This window comes from Cyanistes caeruleus, chromosome 17 (genome assembly GCF_971803275.1).
Source record: "Cyanistes caeruleus chromosome 17, bCyaCae1.hap1.1, whole genome shotgun sequence".
NCBI lineage: Eukaryota > Metazoa > Chordata > Aves > Passeriformes > Paridae > Cyanistes > Cyanistes caeruleus.
Genome location: NC_141717.1, coordinates 5,662,250 through 5,679,145, shown reverse-complemented (window position 1 = coordinate 5,679,145; position 16,896 = coordinate 5,662,250). Strand labels below are relative to the sequence as shown.

The 16,896-nt window shown below is 47.5% G+C and overlaps 1 protein-coding gene and 2 long non-coding RNA genes across 10 annotated transcripts in view; 1 reads left to right on the top strand and 2 right to left on the bottom strand.

The window, feature by feature from the left end:
• Positions 1-1,999: 1,999 nt before the first annotated feature.
• On the bottom strand, positions 2,000-3,607 carry LOC111936312 (uncharacterized). Of its 2 annotated transcripts, none has more exons than XR_002868087.2 (3): positions 3,307-3,607; positions 3,131-3,219; positions 2,000-2,560 (listed from the first exon to the last, which is right to left on the bottom strand). It is a non-coding gene; the product is annotated as an uncharacterized LOC111936312 (long non-coding RNA). The 2 variants fall into 2 exon arrangements; XR_002868088.2 differs by having other exon boundaries at positions 3,131-3,193.
• Positions 3,608-4,973: 1,366 nt separating this feature from the next.
• Positions 4,974-16,896, top strand: part of CARHSP1 (calcium regulated heat stable protein 1) — a 34,374-nt gene continuing 22,451 nt past the window's right edge. The window contains exon 1 of one of the 7 annotated variants that reach the window (XM_086855047.1): positions 4,974-5,168. The gene's annotated coding sequence lies outside the window, so the exon portion shown is untranslated. Of the gene's footprint in view, positions 5,169-7,057; positions 7,166-7,217; positions 7,339-8,806; positions 8,939-16,896 lie in introns of those variants that run through there. The other 6 variants (XM_086855052.1, XM_086855048.1, XM_086855053.1 and 3 more) reach the window with 6 other exon arrangements.
• On the bottom strand, positions 9,579-16,849 carry LOC147650029 (uncharacterized). The gene is made up of 2 exons (XR_015277525.1): positions 16,606-16,849; positions 9,579-14,669 (listed from the first exon to the last, which is right to left on the bottom strand). It is a non-coding gene; the product is annotated as an uncharacterized LOC147650029 (long non-coding RNA).

Sequence of the window (16,896 nt, the reverse complement as noted above, 5' to 3'; positions counted from 1 at the left end):
CCTGGAATGCGTATCTCTTGGGGACCTATGTGGTCCTCAGTCCTGAAGCTCTCAGTCAATGCTGCTCTTTTTGCTAAGAAGAGTCCAAAGTTTATTAATCCAATGGTGAGTGAACTACAGGATGATCTACTGGTGAGAGGAATCTTCTGGATGGGAAGAATCCAGCACTCAAGCCTCCCCCATGAGATAACTTGTACATTTGGGCCAACAGAGACCAGCTGAGAGACTCTGGAGAAGTCTTCTCTTCCCTAGGAACTGCCCTTGAGGAGGTTTCCACATTCATTGGGATGGGTCAGGACACTCAAAAAGGGGAAAAGCACCAATCCCCCTCTGGCTATTGTTCTGCAGAAAGGAATGGGGTAAATATCTGGCTCCTGAAGGGAGGGAGGGTTGGGAACCCAAATCAGAGAAGGAGGAGCATTTGGCTGAAAGTACCTCAGTTCTTTTCAAAAGATGTCTTCAGACACTCTTTTCTGACTATTTGTAAGTTTTATTTCTTACATTCCATCAGCCCCATGTGCTCCATGGGGTTCTAAAACACATGGTGTGCCCCACTGCCTGGCAGAACCCAACCCATGCTGGTGTTCACACACACCCACTGCACAGCTCCTCTGCATGTGAGGGGCTTATGTCTGTCCACAGCCTTCCAAGAAAGAGTTTTCCTTATTTCAACATTGTAAAAGCTTCCATTTCATTTAATTCTAAGAAAAAAAAAAAAATGCCACCAACATGAAGGATGTAAAGAAAAGGCTTTGTGAAAGCCAATTTATCTCAAGGCAATCTGCCCCTTTTGTGCCTTCAGTGTGCCTCTAATGGAACAGGGCAGGGAACTCTGCCTCCCCTACCCTTTTCCTACCAAATGCAGCCATTGACTGTTTGGTGTGAGAAGCTTCCTCAGGTCTCCAGCACAGCCTGATTGCACTTTCTGAGACTCTACAGACTCCTATCTAAAAAAAGAATTGATTAGGACAATGAATGCTATGTCTGATCATTAAATATTTAAACCTGCTAGGCTTTCAAGAGTGGCAGGCTTGCCAGCCTGTGCAAACACCCTTGTTTTGCCAGATCTAACTTGCTGTTGTCAGTTTTCAGAAGGCTTGAGGTAATGTGTACATGAGATTGAATATCCAGAGTTTTTTAAGGGAAAAAGAGGACAGAGACTGTGCCTTTAATTGTGTCCTGCAGATTGAAGCAAGTGACCATACATTAAGAAATGTAGCTGGGAGAATGCATTTCTCCTGCCCTGGTGTGGGAGTGAAAATGCTGATTGGATTGTGCCCAAAATTAAACAAACACAAATATTCTAACCCATATATCACATTGATCACTAACACAGGAAGTAGCATCTTCTTACATGGACTGTGACTGCAGTTTCTGCTCCAAACTTCTGAAAACAGGAGAGCACAGAATCTTCTGGATGCTGGGACATTGGAGCCTCCTGGTACTGCTCTCTCTCCATTGTATTATTTTTCATCTCTGTTTTCATTCACTTAATAGCTCCAGCACCATGGGAATTTTTATCTAAGCCTTTTTTCAAGGAAAAAAATTCCAGTTGTTGCTAATTTTTTCTTTCTGTGCAGTGTGTTGAATTGACAAGTGTTTGGGAAGAATCTATTTGTCCAGTCAATTCCTATTGCTAATAAGAGCCAGTCTTTCACCAAAAGGGAGGAAAAGCTACTTGTGTCAGTTTAATCACAGCTAGGACAGGGTATCAATTGATAATGAACACAGCTCTCTGCAGGATGCAGAGTTTAAGCACAGATGTGACCCCTGTGTGCAATTTGGGATCTAAACAGAATAGACAGACTGGGAGAAGAGGAGAACAGTGCCTAATCTGAGGATGGACAGGTAGTGAGGGAAGAAGAGACATGGAAATGTCCAGCCTTTGGAGCTGCTGGCAGCTCAGCTGACACAGGTTCCAGGGGTGCTGTTACATGCTCTGTGCTGGTGGCTCCCCCCAGGCAGTTCCCATCTCTCAAGGTCACAACAACGACCCAAGCCAGGTGTGGGAGAGTTTTATTTTGTAGGCTCTTTCTCACCATAAAGATTTTCTTGTGTTCATTTGAACTGAGCATAGCTGCCATTTTATTTAATTTTTTTGGTTACAATTAGCTATCATCATGTCATCATTACAAATTATGTGATCATTATCATCATTCTTCATCATTGTGAATTATGAATATTATCATCCAGTGTGTGCTAAAACAAATGTATTTAAATGACTGCAGACAACACAACACATCTGTGTGCACTTCTGCCCAAGAGTGGCTCAGCAGTCTGACTTGCTGCCATCTTCACACCACCACATCTGTCAGAACCAGTAAAATATGAGTCAGGTTGATCTTTTCTCCAGTTCAAAGCTAGAAACTTGTGTGAAGGCCACAGCAATATGTTTGTTGAGCAGCTGCTTTTATATTTTGTGTTCCAAAGAGCAGCTGCCTGACTCAGTGCAGCGCACAGGTGAGGAACAGTGTGTGTGTTCAGAAGGTTCCCCACTCCTCAGTGCTTGCTTTGTGCCTTGTGCTACACTCCTAGATGAACCCTTGGTAACACTCTGCACCTGGAAAGGAAACTTCAGCTGTGATGCTGCATCTTGTGTTCAAATGTTAATGCCCTCTGCCTATCAGCTCCTGGCCTGAGCCTCCACATGCATAATGCAAACCCTGTGGATCTCCCTGAAGAATGGAAAGCAGCTGCTTGGCATCTGAGGAGCTCATAGCAAACAGGTCTGATGGTGGGTGCTATGCTGAGCTTGCCAGGGATGGCTGGAAGCACAGGAGAAGCTCTCAGGAAGGGCAGAGGCTCTGGGATGTCAGTCCACAGGGCAAGCAGAGAGACCAGCGAGGCAACTCTTCTGAGAGTACAACTGAGAGTAAATGCAAACGGCAGGAGGAACGCTGGAAGATGGCAGCTGAAGAGCAGGGAGCAGGAGACAGTATTGTATTTCTGACAGGCAGTCAATATTAATAAAATAAAAAGCAAATTATGGAGAAACAGTTCTTCTTCAAGGCCTTGTTTTTCTACTAGAATGGGTTTGGGTTATTTTAAAGAAGCCTATTGCATGTGAAATAAAACCACCAAAAAGACAAGAAATGCAGTCTTAAAACACCCCAATTTCCCTGGAGCTTACCTTGCTGAAAAGCTCAACTTTTCTGTGTTTCTACTTCAGTACAATCCATAGATGTTATTTTCCCTGAAGTAAAAAATTTATCCTTTTGACTGTGAAACCAAATGATCAGAAAAATCAGGTTTCAGAGCTGAATATTTGGTGACTGTGTCAGGACCAAGAGAGACATTTTAACTGACCTTAAAATCCTTGGTAGCTGTGTAGCTTCTGACTAATTCCATGCATCAAAAGATTCCCCTGCTCATGATAAACATAATTCTTCTTTAGAAGGAGTGGGACCTGAAAAAAAAGCTAGCAAAGAGAAAAAATAATCTGCAGCAACTGGATGGATTGTGCCTCCTGCCAAGCTGCTCACAAATGATTTCTGCACTGGTATGGGGTCCTTTGTTTCCTAATAAAAAGCCTGGAACTGTTTTAGTGTAAGAAAAGGAAAAAGGAACATAAGAAGATAGCCCTGCTCAAGGTGAGCTCATGCCAGCTCTGTTTCACTAGACAAATGAAATAGCCAGCTGGCCAGATTAGGAATTCAGCAATACCTGTTTGGTGGGGTTGTGCTACACCTTCCACGATGACAAAATGGGAGGTGATTACAACTTGGAGCTGACCTACTTCATGTCCATGACATTGTGTCCCAAGCTTGGCTCTGGGGCTCAGGAACTAATTTCTCACCCTGCAATTAAGAGTGCTCTGGGTTTGATAACTAAGTTTGGGGGCTAAATCCTCCCCTGAGGGAAAGGTGGAAAGATGTTTGTTAAATTCTTGTTGAGAAGGTTGTGTTAGTGCTACTTTTAGTACACTGTGTTATTGATGACTATATGGCAATTTGGGGCTTTGTTTTTATTGTTTCAAATCTCTGTAAACAATTTGCAAGGTTATTTGTACCTTTAGCTAACATGAATTGAATTTTAACCCTAACCACAGAGGAAGATTCATTTCTTTATGAGCATTTTTTTCCCTGGGTTTTGCTGCTATGATTTATCTGAGAGCAGCAAAGACGTCCTCAGTTCCTACGCTTTGCAAACAGAGCTCATCTGAAGCATGATTCAAAATTACAGATGATTAAGATAGTGAGAGCACACAATAACTTGTCAGATGCCTGGTAGGAAAAAATTGATCTGGTAAAATAGAATGAGTGTATCCCATTATATAGTAAACAGCCTTAAGTGAAAAGCAGATCTTTGGGGCTGGCACACTGGTGGGTTCCTGCCAACATTGGGACTGGACATGAGAAGATGAAGTGCAGTAGAGTACTCTGGACTGAAGCATACTTAATGTACCACATATTCAAGGAGTTAAGGGTATTTTTCCTCCTATTATTCTCTATTACAATCTTATTGCTCTAATCTTTAAGAGCCTGTTCCTAATTTCCAGGCACGGTTCATTCATATCCAGCCTACACTCTCTGTGCTTGTGCCAACCATAGCTTTTAGATTAAATAGTTCTGAAGCCCAGTCAGGAACTGGAAATCAGGATTGCCTTTGTCATGGGTGAAGCAATCCTAGACCAATTCATGCCTTTTTAATAGAGGTGGGCAGTATTTGCCCTATGTTGACAAGCAGCACCCATCTAATTATTTAAGAGCTGTTCAAGCCACCTCATCCTTGCTGCTGCACAGGGACGTGTATCTCCCACCATTACTAATGAATCACATCACCTGATACATTTTCCCCCTACACACTCATTTCCTTGACTCAAGTTGTGTAAGTAATTGCACTTTGAATACTTTAAATGAATGAAAAGGGGTCTAATGATGCTATGCTATCAATAAATCCTTCTGGGGTTTTTTGTTTTTTTTTTTTTCCTTCCCTGTCAGGACTGTTGAGGGAAGTGCTCAGTCCCTGCAACAGCCCAGAGCTGTGTCTGAGTAAGCAGAGGAGAGAGGCAGGCGAGTCCTGCAGCTCCGGACCTCCTCCTGCCCTCCTCCCAGCTGCGAGGTGCTCCTTGCTGGCCCAGCCCAGCAGCACTGGCTTTAGGGAAGATCCTGCATCCTGGGAAAGAGCTGTCCTGCTGCCCTTCCCAGCCCAGGGACAGAAGGAGCAAGGTAGGCAGGTGTGCTGGGAATGATTAACTGAGCGTCAGTAGCTGTAGCGAGAGAAAGGAGAAGGGGAGGGAGACAGGTTGGAGTTTGGGGAAAGCTGGAACCTGTCTCCAGCAGTTGTTGACAAAAAGAGGCAGGCAAAATCCCATTTGCTAACTGTGGTAGCTGGGGTGCACACACACACTCACAGGACCCTCAAACCCCTGTAGGCTGGGGGTATCCATGGGTCTCCCACGGGCTGTGCATTTCTGCCAGGGAAGCAGAGGGAGAGAGGGAAGCAAGAGGGATGACTCAGGAGTGCTGAACCTTCGAGGAAAGCACAGCTGGAATCCCAGACTGTGGGACTGGGGGGACTGCTCTGAACAGTGCTTGCTTATGTAGTGTCTTCATCCTCCTCCACCCTGGCAAAAAGCAGTTTTGGCACACAAAACAAAGGAGAAAAGATTTCCAGGAATAAATATTTAATTGTAGCTTTAATTAATATTTTAAGCAAAAGAAGTCATCAGTTCTGTAACTGTATCTTAGAAAGAGGTGAGATCTTGTGTAGAAGAGAATGGGGTGGAGAGGTAGAGTGCTTTGGAAGACAACCATGTGGTTGACATAGGAAGCTGGTTGCTGCATATCCTGAGACCCCTTCTAGATGCCCTGTCTCAGATCAAACACACTGTTATGGGTCTTCTGTTTGCTTTTCCTCATGAAAAAAATCCCAAGCCCCACTAAGATCTGTGCATGGCAGTTTTATCACAAATTGTTCAGTGCTGTTTCTTGTGTGACTATGGCTGGCTAAGAGTGCATACTTCTGTCCCACCTCTGTGATGATATGAGGACATGCTTCATCTGGTATCTACAAGTGGAAAAGAACTAGAACGGATTCCCTTTCTAAGCTCTCTTTGTAAAACTGTCTTTTAAGATACTGTGGGTTATTGTCAGCTAGGAAAATTATACACAAATGAAAGCATTGCTGAAACTGGAGGCTGGATGAAGATGGTGCACTTTGTCCCAAGGTCTCAGTGATTTTTGTGCTCCCGGTAAAGTCAGAGACCACTAACTGGGAGCCTGTTGTCACTGCTGCCCTGGGCTGTGCCATCACTTGTCCTGCTGCAGTTGTCACCCCAGGCCCTGTGTGACAGCTCTGCCTCATGCAGAGGATGCCGAGCACATCCAAGTGATGACAGTACAGAGCACACCCAGCCCCGTTCCTCATCCTCATCGCAGCACTCGGGAGGATTTACCAGGATTACTCAGCTGTAGCTTGGCTCTCTGGCCATGCCATCCTTTCCTTAACACCGCTTCCATCGGCTCTTGGAGTTTTCGTTTCGGGCGGGGTTCCCCGGGGCCGCAGCATCCCGAACAAACCGCGGCGCTGCCGGCCCAGCCCGGGGCCCCGGGCGGGCGGGGCGGAGCGGGCCGGGCCGGGGAGGAGAAGGGCGGTGTGGGGCGGAGAAGGGCGGAGAAGGGCGGTGTGGGGCGGTGTGGGGCGGAGAAGGGCGGTGTGGGGCGGGGAAGGGCGGTGTGGGGCGGAGAAGGGCGGAGAAGGGCGGTGTGGGGCGGAGAAGGGCGGTGTGGGGCGGTGTGGGGCGGAGAAGGGCGGTGTGGGGCGGTGTGGGGCGGAGAAGGGCGGTGTGGGGCGGTGTGGGGCGGAGAAGGGCGGTGTGGGGCGGAGACGGGCGGTGTGGGGCGGTGTGGGGCGGAGAAGGGCGGTGTGGGGCGGTGTGGGGCGGAGAAGGGCGGTGTGGGGCGGTGTGGGGCGGAGAAGGGCGGTGTGGGGCGGAGAAGGGCGGTGTGGGGCGGAGAAGGGCGGTGTGGGGCGGTGTGGGGCGGAGAAGGGCGGAGAAGGGCGGTGTGGGGCGGAGAAGGGCGGAGAAGGGCGGAGCGGGGCTCCCCGGCCCTCCCCTCCCCGGCACAGCGCCGGGGCCAGCCCGACACCAGCCCGGGGAGCGGGGCCGCCAGCCCGGCCCAGCCCAGCCCAGCCCGGCCCAGCCCAGCCCAGCCCAGCCCAGGTGAGCCGGGTCTCAGCACAGAGCATCCTTCGGGAGGTTGGGGGGCCGGGCCGGGGGCAGCGGGCTTGGAGAGCCCCCCGGGAGGTGTCCGGTGCTGCCTTCTCCTCCTCCGGGGCGGTGCATTTATTGCGCTTCAGAGATGAGGGCCGATTTCCTTTGTTTGGTTTGGTTCGGTTCGTTTTTTAACGCTTTCGCCTTGTTGCTGCGCTCTGGAAGTGCGGGTGTGACACTGTCACTCTGGGAATGGCTTGTTTTAGAAATGACGAGCGAGACAAAGAGTGCTGGACGAGAGCTTCCAGGCGCCGGGGAGATAAAGGACTCCCAGCACTGGTTGCTCAGGGGGGCACTGCAGAACTCGGAGCCTCGGTAGAGACTCTGTTGCTGTAGCCTGAACTGCCCGCTCTTACAGTCAGCACTTCTGCTCAGGAAAACGGGGAAAGCAAAAAATGGGGGATGCAATCCTCTCTTCGTGTTTCTTGGCATGTTGGATGTGCGTGCGTGTCACTTCTTGCTCTTGTAAAGAAGCCTCCGAGGCTGATTTTTGCATCTGTGACTCTGAATTTGGCTTTCAAGGAGGGGATTTAGAGCTCTTTTCTGATTCTGTTTTTGCTGGCACTGTCGAGCTACTTCTGAGAAATGTTTGCTAAATCTTTTGTGGTGCTAGATTTGGTTTCTTAGAGAGTCTCAGAAAACTTTCAGGCTGCTTTGACTTGACTCTCCTAGTCGTAATTTTTGTGAGCTTGAAAGGGTTTTTTTGACTGCGGTTCTTAACCTTTACTTTCTGACTATTATCTTATGTTGGGCAAACATAATTTCTTTCCTTCTGTTGATTATTAATAGTGGAAGATAGCAAGGCCTGTGAACATAGCTGCAGAGGGCTTGGGCTTTTACAAACACGTCTTAGTATCTCGTTAAATCTAAAGAGGCTTAACTAACGTGTAGCAAAAAAGTTAAAAAAAGCCCCAACTCCTATGACGGCTTTGGTTGTTTACAGGAAAAAAGTTGTGTGTGCCAAAGAAACTGTAGGAAAGATGAGCCTGTTCTCTGACAATGGGCTTATTTTCACATTCTACGTGGGGGTGTAAAGGAGAGAAAACACTTGTTCTTCCCAAGTGTCCCTTTGCAGGGGCAGAGCTGAGGCAGGAGCTCATCCCACGGCCCCGTGGGTGCTGTGACACCCGCGTGTGGTGGAACCCCGAGTGTGGCTGTGTCCCCTGTTCTGGGCACCTGCAGCTACCCCTGCACTGCCCTGAGCTTCTGCCACTCTGCTTTGCACGGGGTTGTAAATATTTCAACCAGCACCGTCCCCTCCTTTGCTTATGCACGTGTAAGCACAGAAATGTTTATCTGCAGGTAATTTGAAGTTAGGCAGATAAGGCCAGGTAATGCTGCCTTCTGTCTTCTCTTACGACTGTGGCCTTCAGGGTAGTGCTGTCCTTTGGGTGAATCCAGGTTTTATATTCATTTAAAGAATGAAACCCATCATGAACATGAATGTATCATGTTCAGTGTCGTGTCCTGTAGAGCTCCATTACGACAAACTGCCAGACCCTGTTTGTGCAGCACACCAAATGTGGTTCCTGGGAGGAAATGTGGTGTGTGGGGCTCTTTTAGGTGATAGGACCAGCAGGCTGTGCCAGTGCTGTTCTTGGTGTCGAGCCTGACAGAAGTAAATAAATCCTTCCCCTGCTTCCATTTCACCCTGAGTGGGCAGAAGGAGTTGGGGGGGTCTCTTTTATTGTGGCTGGAGTATCTTCGGGGTGAAAGCTGAAGGTATTGTGCCTTTTTGTCTATTTTTGTCTCAAGTTTCTGTAAGGAACCAATTTTGAATCAGTGAGGATGGAGTAGACTTGGCAGGGGTTGATAGAAGCTGCTTGAAACTTGGGGAAAAAACTGATGGGGATCAGCATTAGTAAAATTTATTGATATTGTAACTGTTCAAGTCCAGGTTGATAAATATTCTGGATGTTGGTGGTGAGAGTTGTTGGTTAATCTGCCCCTCATCTGGAAGGTTTCTGGCAGAGACTAAGGAGAGGAACTCAGTTTGGAAAGTGTAAACCCCATCAGCAGCAAGGGGAAGGATGAGTGGGGATCACAGCCCATCCCTGGGGCTGGCAGCTGCCGTCTCCTGGGGCCAGGAGGCTGGGAACAGCACTGTGCACAGCAGAGGGGTGGCCTTGAAGAGGGAAAAATAAAAAGGAGTGAAATGTTTTTATTTTTGATTTTTTTTTTTCTGCACAACAGTTTTAAAAACTCATCCTGCTTTTTGCAACAGGTTGATGTGGAAAACCAAACAAAAAACCCCAGCTGAAACGCTGTAAAGAAAGGAGAGATGCAGAGAGGTGATTTGCTTTTGTGTGATGTGCCGCTCCCCGGCACAGTTCAGATAAAATGAAAACTAGAAAGCGTTCATCTGACTAAAGTGCTTTGCCTTTTCTCTCAGAGCGGGGCAGAGGAAATTGTCCTGCTTCCGTCTCTCAGTGTGTCTTTTCCTCGTTTTTGAGGCGGCTCCCTGGGCAGAGCAGCGCTCTGTATTTCCTCCATCCCGCAGGGATTGCGGCTGGAGCCGGCTGCGGCTCCCCGGGCCGGAGGATGCTGCTGCCCGGGGATGGCCAGCCCTGTGCCCGCTCCCCAGCGCTGCCTCCGCGGCTGCAAACCAGCAGAGGCGAGATGGCTTCCTGCCGAGATCGTGCCTTCCCCCCTCAGCTAGGGGCCGAGAAGAAGGTGCAGAGATGGGGTCCCCTGGCAGGAGGTGACACCCGCAGCATCGTGTCCCCCCTCGGTGGCGGCCGGGAGAGGAACCCATCCATCCGGCGCTTCCTTTGTCTCCGCACTGTGCGGGAAGGCACTCGCTTGGCTTTGGTTTCTGTCGATTTTGGGGCACGTGGAGCACACTGAAGTGGTGTTTCTGTTGTTTGCCCCGCCGAGGGAAGCTGTAAAACAGCGTGTGAGTCAGAGCGCATCTGCCCAGGCTGGGCTGGGGCGTGGGTGCTGCCCGGGAGCCTGACCCTGGGGGAAGCAGCTTCATCCGTGTGGTCCCTCCGATGCTACTGCCTGATTTCAGAGCTTTGCTGGTTCTTTATTTGCCGTTGGTTTCACAGCAGCTTTTTCTCTTTGGATCGATTTAAAACATTTATATATATAACAAAGTAACCTATCAAATCTTTTTTAAAAAATAACGATTATCTTGGGCATAATGACACCTGCATTAAGGTTCTTGCATTATTAATGCAATTTGGAAACTGAACAGAAATCTAAAGAAAATGAGCATTAAATTTTTGACCCATGGTGTGAGTGTTAGGCTCTGCTCACCTTGAATTGTGTATTTATGCAGGGAGGAGCTGGTGATAGGGTCAAGGTCTCAGCAGATCTTTAAATACTGGGGTGTTTCAAGGACAGCAATTATAAATTTGGCCTTTGTGTGCTTGCCCAGCTGTTTGGGCAATAATTGGTGGCCTGTGACCACACTTCTTTCCCAGGACTTGGGTCTGGGAAGGTAAACCTGGGCCTGAGCTGCAGCCTCCCTGTGAGCAGATGGCAGAGGGGTGAAGGCACAGAAGGAACAAAACAACCTGCAGCTGAATCTTCAGGTGGTTTGGACTGCAAGGGATGGCTCTGTTACCTTTCTCTGGAAAAAGCAAGGAGGCCTGTGTGCACCACGTGTTCCTTACCCCGATGGCTCCGTGCCTGATCTGATCACAGAGCGCTTTGTGCAGGACCGAGGAAAAAGGAGAACCTTGACCTGGTAGTTTCTCTGGAATATTAAACCTTGCTGGTCCTTTGCCATGCCTCATGAGCAGCACATGACTGGGGAAGTGGCAGAGCATTAGGAGCTAAGGCTGGTTCCGAGCAGGGAGCAAAGTGTGTGCTGGTGTTGCTCCGGGTGGGAGCTTGGAGCTCTGGGGACTGCCCGGGAGCTGGGGTGGGAAGCCAGGCTGGATGGGGCACTGATGGTGCTGCAGCCCCAGAGGAGCCTGGCCAGAGCTCCCACACCGTGCTGGCAGAGCCTCTGGCAAAGGGTCTGTCCTGCTCAGCCACTTGTCACATCAGCTGTGGTGTACTTGTCCCATGGTGAAGGACAGGCTGCCAGTGGAGACACAGCTGCCTGCTGCAATTGCAGATCTTGGTGACTAACAGCAAAACCAAAAGATAAGATTGCTGAGAATTGGAGTGGGAATCTCTGCTTCCAAAAGACTCTTTATCAGCTGACTGTTGGGCTAAAGATGTCTGCAGCCCATTCAGCATCTGGGGTTCACCTTGTCTTCCCAGTGCTGCTTTTGGGCAGGGTGGGGGGCATAGTGAATTCTCTGCCATGAATCCCCCTGAGTTCTTCCAGGCACGACTCTGTATTCCAGGAGCACTGCTTTTCCCAAGGTTCAAAATTCTTTGCCACTTTCTATTTAAGAGAAGTCCCAGACAAAGAGTAGACTGTGTCCAGGAAATAAACATTTAATCTTGCCTGTCCAGTGGGGAAGGAATTTTCATTTTATGTCAGTCCTGGTTTAATGTTTGGTTTGTTTACATTGCACAGCCAGGCACGCTGATGGAAGCCCTCTGGCAAAATGGACTATATTGTTTTGTGAGCTCCTGCCTCCTCAGTGCTCATTGTCTGCTGGCTTTCCCTTCATGATATGATTTCAGGAGCCTGGTCAAAGGTGTTTGCTTGTTTCCAGTTACATCGGTTACTTGATCAAAGTCATGGCCATGATTGCAGCTTCTTGACAATTACTTAAAAGAGTAAATGAAACTGCCAGAAAGCAATGTCAATGAATTTCCTGTTTACAAAATTTTTACCTGTTACTGGAATGTAAATACTCATTAAATATGTGAGCTGGATCTTCTCACCCAGCTCATCATAGCAGTGCCTGTCTGTGCAGTGGCAGGTCCAGAACAGGAGCTTGGCAGACTGCAGCCAGGAAAAGCAAAATTTACTCAGCTGTGAAGACTGTGACTTTATTTTCTCCAATATTTGAAGAAAATCTAGCAAAGGGAACTATGAAATGTGGCAATAGCCTTTTCATGGAGCCTCTTTGTGATGGAGAAGGGTAGGAAGAGTCCTTAAAGTTATTTCAAACTATTTCAAGTGGTGGGTTTTTAATCTTACTGGTAGGAGAGACAGTAAATAGAGTGAATATTGGTATTCTGCTATATGCTGGCCCAGAAAGTGTGTTTGAATCTTACACAGGTCCCAGTTTCTGAATAAATATGTTCTTTTTTTTCTATGCAGAAGGGTGGTTTTTCCCTACCCTGGGAACTGTGTCAGTCCTAGAAATTATTCTCACCACTGTTTAGGACACCAGTTCTAGAGCAGAAAGTGTATCTTAATATACCTAAATAATTGTGTGGTTCCACTCTTTTCTGATGTATTAGATTTTATACTTTGATTTTTTCTTTTCTCCCTGTGCCAGGCTTAGACAAAAAAATGTCTCTGTTCCTGGGGGTGTGTAATGCACTGCAGTGTCTTTTACCCACAGCAGCAGGGACTTCAGGACAGAAACTCACTGCTGGAACGCAGTCAGGCTGAATCTGGCAGAGCTGCTGCCCAGGCACTGCCAGCAGCATCCCAGCATCATGATGTCACCATGCTGCTGTCTGCACTATCTGTTCTTCACATGCTCACCTTCCCTTCCATCCCCCAGGCTTTCCAGGTAGACAAACCTCACCTGGAAAACATCCCAGAGGAATCAAATAGGAAATAAAGGTAGTGCAGAGCTGTCTCAGCACTGATCACAGCCCCATGGCGACAAAAGTGGTTTTGCTGGACACTCACTGACTGGTACAGGTGGAGTCTGCGATTCCAATCAAATTTGTTCTTAAACGTTTTAATGTGGCTGCACTGCCTCTGCCCTGGCATGGGTTCTGAGGAGGAGCTCCTCCTCTGGTACCCCATGATGAGGAGCTCTGCAGTCTGGGATCTCCTGGCCACCAGCACCAGGGTGAACCCACAAGACGTGCATGCACACCATGACATGGCTCCTTCTGGACTTGGGGCTGCTTCCCAAGGCAGGCAGAGCCTGGGGATTCTTAGCTGTGTAACGCTGGGTTTCACACAAAACTTTGCTCTAGATAAAAATAACAAAGGTACTGTTAAATCTATTCCTGTCTTTGTTTTTACTGATCTCATATCTCTCTTGGTAGTGGGTTTCATAAGGTCATGGAACTATTACCATGTGGCTAAACAAGTAAATTGAATCAAAACAATCTTTCATAAAGGCATGCACTGCTGTTCCTGTGTGCAATGTTTGCTCTACTTGTGTCCCATTCCCTCTGTGATTGCAGTGGAAGTAGATGCAGTTTACTGGTGTAGTGATTGCTCTGAAACAAAACCTAAGTACAGGTTTCTATTAAACATGTGCTTCTATATAGAGGTTTAGTTTTATACCTGAAGGAGGCACGTGCCTTCAAGATTTGCCTGCTTTTTTCCAACTATAACACTTGATTCTTACCTTGCCTGAAAAGCTCGAGTTCCCGTTCCCTTGCTGTGGTCTGTGCTGGCTTTTGAGCACTAACACAGCAGCCACAAATAACAGACCCAGTGGTTCTGGACAGCTCTGTCCTGTCCAGCACAGCCCTGGGGCCGTGGCTCTGGAAATCACAGCTCAGTAAATAGTTTTGTTGATGTGTAGGTAGGCCCGACATGGAGCCCCGCACGCGTGCCCGTGCTGGCGCTGCGCTTTTGCAGGCACTGCAGCACAATATGATTCCTTTTGTGATTCCTCTGGCCATGGGACTGGCTGTGAGCACAGGCTGGATGTGCTGAGCCAGAAAGACTGGTTTGTGCACACGTGGTAATCAGGGAGGGCAGCCGCACTCCCCACAGGTCCATTTTGGCGTTAGTCGGCCGTGCAGGATGTGTTGCCTCAGCAGGCCGGCTGCATTATCTGTTTTTCACATGTTTTTTCACAGGCTGGATCGGGGTGCTGTCAGCACCCTTGAGACTAGAAACGAATTTTTCTCCTAGAAGTCTAAAGTGCACCATCAGTGGTGTTTTCCAAGCTGCCACACGAGAGGCTGGAGGGTTTGTACCACGTGTAGTTGCCAGAGGATTTGGGGTGTTTTTGGGTGTCCCTGGAGCAGCTGTGGCTGTGCTCTGGATGCACACACGGGTAGGGAGTGCCTGTCAGTGCAGGAGCTCACACAGAGCTCTGTACAGCAGCAGCTGGCCATGGGGGTACATGTGCTGCCAGGATTGAGCAGGTCTCTGAGGTAAAATGCAGCATTTTCTGTCCAGCCAAGGAGTTTGGTTAGGTGTTCTTGCTTACATATTCTCTGTTCCACAAGTTGTTTGGTTGTATAAGAAAAAACAGGCCTGTGCAATGTGTATACTTCTGTAGTTCTTATCCTATAGAGTTCAGTTAAATTAAGGCCATTTCAGCTTGAGAGTTAAGAGGTAACCATTAGTTTTACAGTGGTGATGGGACACTTGCCTTCTGCTGGAGCATGAGGACACTGAGGGGGTCTCGGGCTCACAAGCACAAACCTGTGTACAGCATGGTGGGATACACTGGAAATTGTGTTGAGGGATATATTGGAGGGAAGACAAACAGAAATGCAATTGTTTAGTGGACCAGTAATCTTACATATATATTTACACATACACATATTCATATATATATATATATATGTCTCTCCATTAAAATTTAGGACTATCATCCCATCAGATGCAGAGTATTTTCTGTTTCTTAAATTATTTCAGTCCATTTTATATCTTTTGGTCATTGATTGATATTGATGTCAGTTCATAATTTTGTTTAATTGATTTCTGAGTGATCTATTTGAAACAGACTCAAATTATTAGCCTGGGATGCTCAGAAATATGCATAGGAAGTGTCAGGCAGTGAGTCTGGGACGTGGCCTGTGCATTGGGATAACCAGAAAGTAGAGCCTGGCCTGTCCTAAAGGGCATCTGGGGTCTCTGGGTGCCTCACAGAACTGGTGTGAGGATCAAGTTATTTTTGAGTGGTTTCTGACTCTGTGTCCTGCCAGCTGCATCTTGCTGGAATGCTGGCAGATGAAATACCCTCAGAGGATTTATTTATTTTCTTTGCCAATACACGTATACCTCATAAATTTCCATGGTTATAGATCTCTGTAATGTGAACTGTTTTCCCCTATTGAAAATGTTGATTAGGGAGGAAACACAGTGAACTAATTGTTCTGAGTAACACTTGAGCCACATAAATATTTCAGGGGATTTCAGTAGCCTTAAAAGGCTCAAAGTTGCACATGAACAAATTTAACCAGAATTGTGCCTGAAGTTTTGTGATGTGAGAGGAAGCTGAAAAGGGGAGAACTTTTGAAAAGTGCCTAGGGATTTCCATATGTATAACTTCTTTATCACCCTGTATAACCCATTTGCCTTGTAGATGAGCCTTAAGATGCCTAGACACAAGACACATGAGAGATTTTCATGTTTTGGTATAAATATTTTCTGCCAGTATGAAATAAATCCTGGAATAAATTCACAGGGGATGCTCCAGCATGGAAGCAATGGCAGAGGGAAAGCTTCAGACTTGCAAAAGCGCTGGAGGAGGAGCTGGGTTCCAAAGCTGGAGAGCAAGCACTGGAAGGGACAGAAAGTTCCCTTTTCAGCCACAAATTGTATTTTATCTGGGAAATACATCAGCTCACTGTGACTGAGCATGTTAAAGAGTTGAGGGTGAGACAGATGAAGTGTTGCCTCTGCTGTCCCAGAGCAGAATTCCCAGCCCTGGCTAATGGATGTGATGAAGGCAACAGGAACTCGGAGTGACCAGCACAATGGTTCTGTGCTGGGGACCATAAAACATTGAATAGATAATATCTGCTTCCTGGCCCAAACCAGCTAACTTGTTGACAAAGCTAAATCTTCAGAAATATTTGAAACTAGTAGGGTTTGTTGTCTAAGAAAGAGTCACAGCAGCCATTCAAGCAACAAACTGGGGAGTGCCTTGCTTTAAAAAAGGCATAAGGTTTTTCATTTGCACTTGGAAATTTAAAGGGAGGAGGCAAGAAAACCAGAAACAGCTTGTAACTCTTCTTGCTCTCTGCCCTCTTTATGTCACTTCTGTTAGGAAATTTAAATTTTTTGTTTTAGGAATAAATCTGTGCACCCTTTTTTGTGTGCTTCTCTAAGCTAAGGTTTTTGCCCATTTGTTTATTTACATATTCCTTTTCCCTTCCCTCTCCTTTTCTAATTTGCTGTTGCCTTTTGGTCTCACTGTCCTTTATTAATTTCCCTGTACAAAAGGGCCTCTCCTCACTGTCCACTAAAAGGAGTGGAGGCTCTTTTTCATAGACAGTTAAGCTGTGGGACAGCCACAGGACACTGCAGAGGTTAAAAGATTATGAGCTCAGGAAGGGCCTGGCAAATCTCATAGGAGGTTATTAAATACCACTATGCAACCTTTAGTTTGCCATTTCCTTCAGTGAGGATGCGGGAAGGGTGTTGGGACGCTCACCTTATATTTAACTCTGACCTAGGCAGCCACACCTGCCTACCAGTGTTGGATCAACTAAAGTCATCCTGATGTTCCCCTGTTTTACTGCAAGGGTCCTTTGTGATCTCCCTTCACCCTTCCCTGTGTCCTGGAGGTGACCTGTTGTGTCCTTGGCTTTGGGGAATGCACTTGGATTGGCGCTGGCCTTTGGGAGCTGCTGTTTGTGCTCCGGGTTCTGGCCCTGGGAGCGGCTGGGCAGTGCTGTGACGTGGTGTCCCTGCTGCCACAGAAACAGCCAGGGCTGCAGCCTGG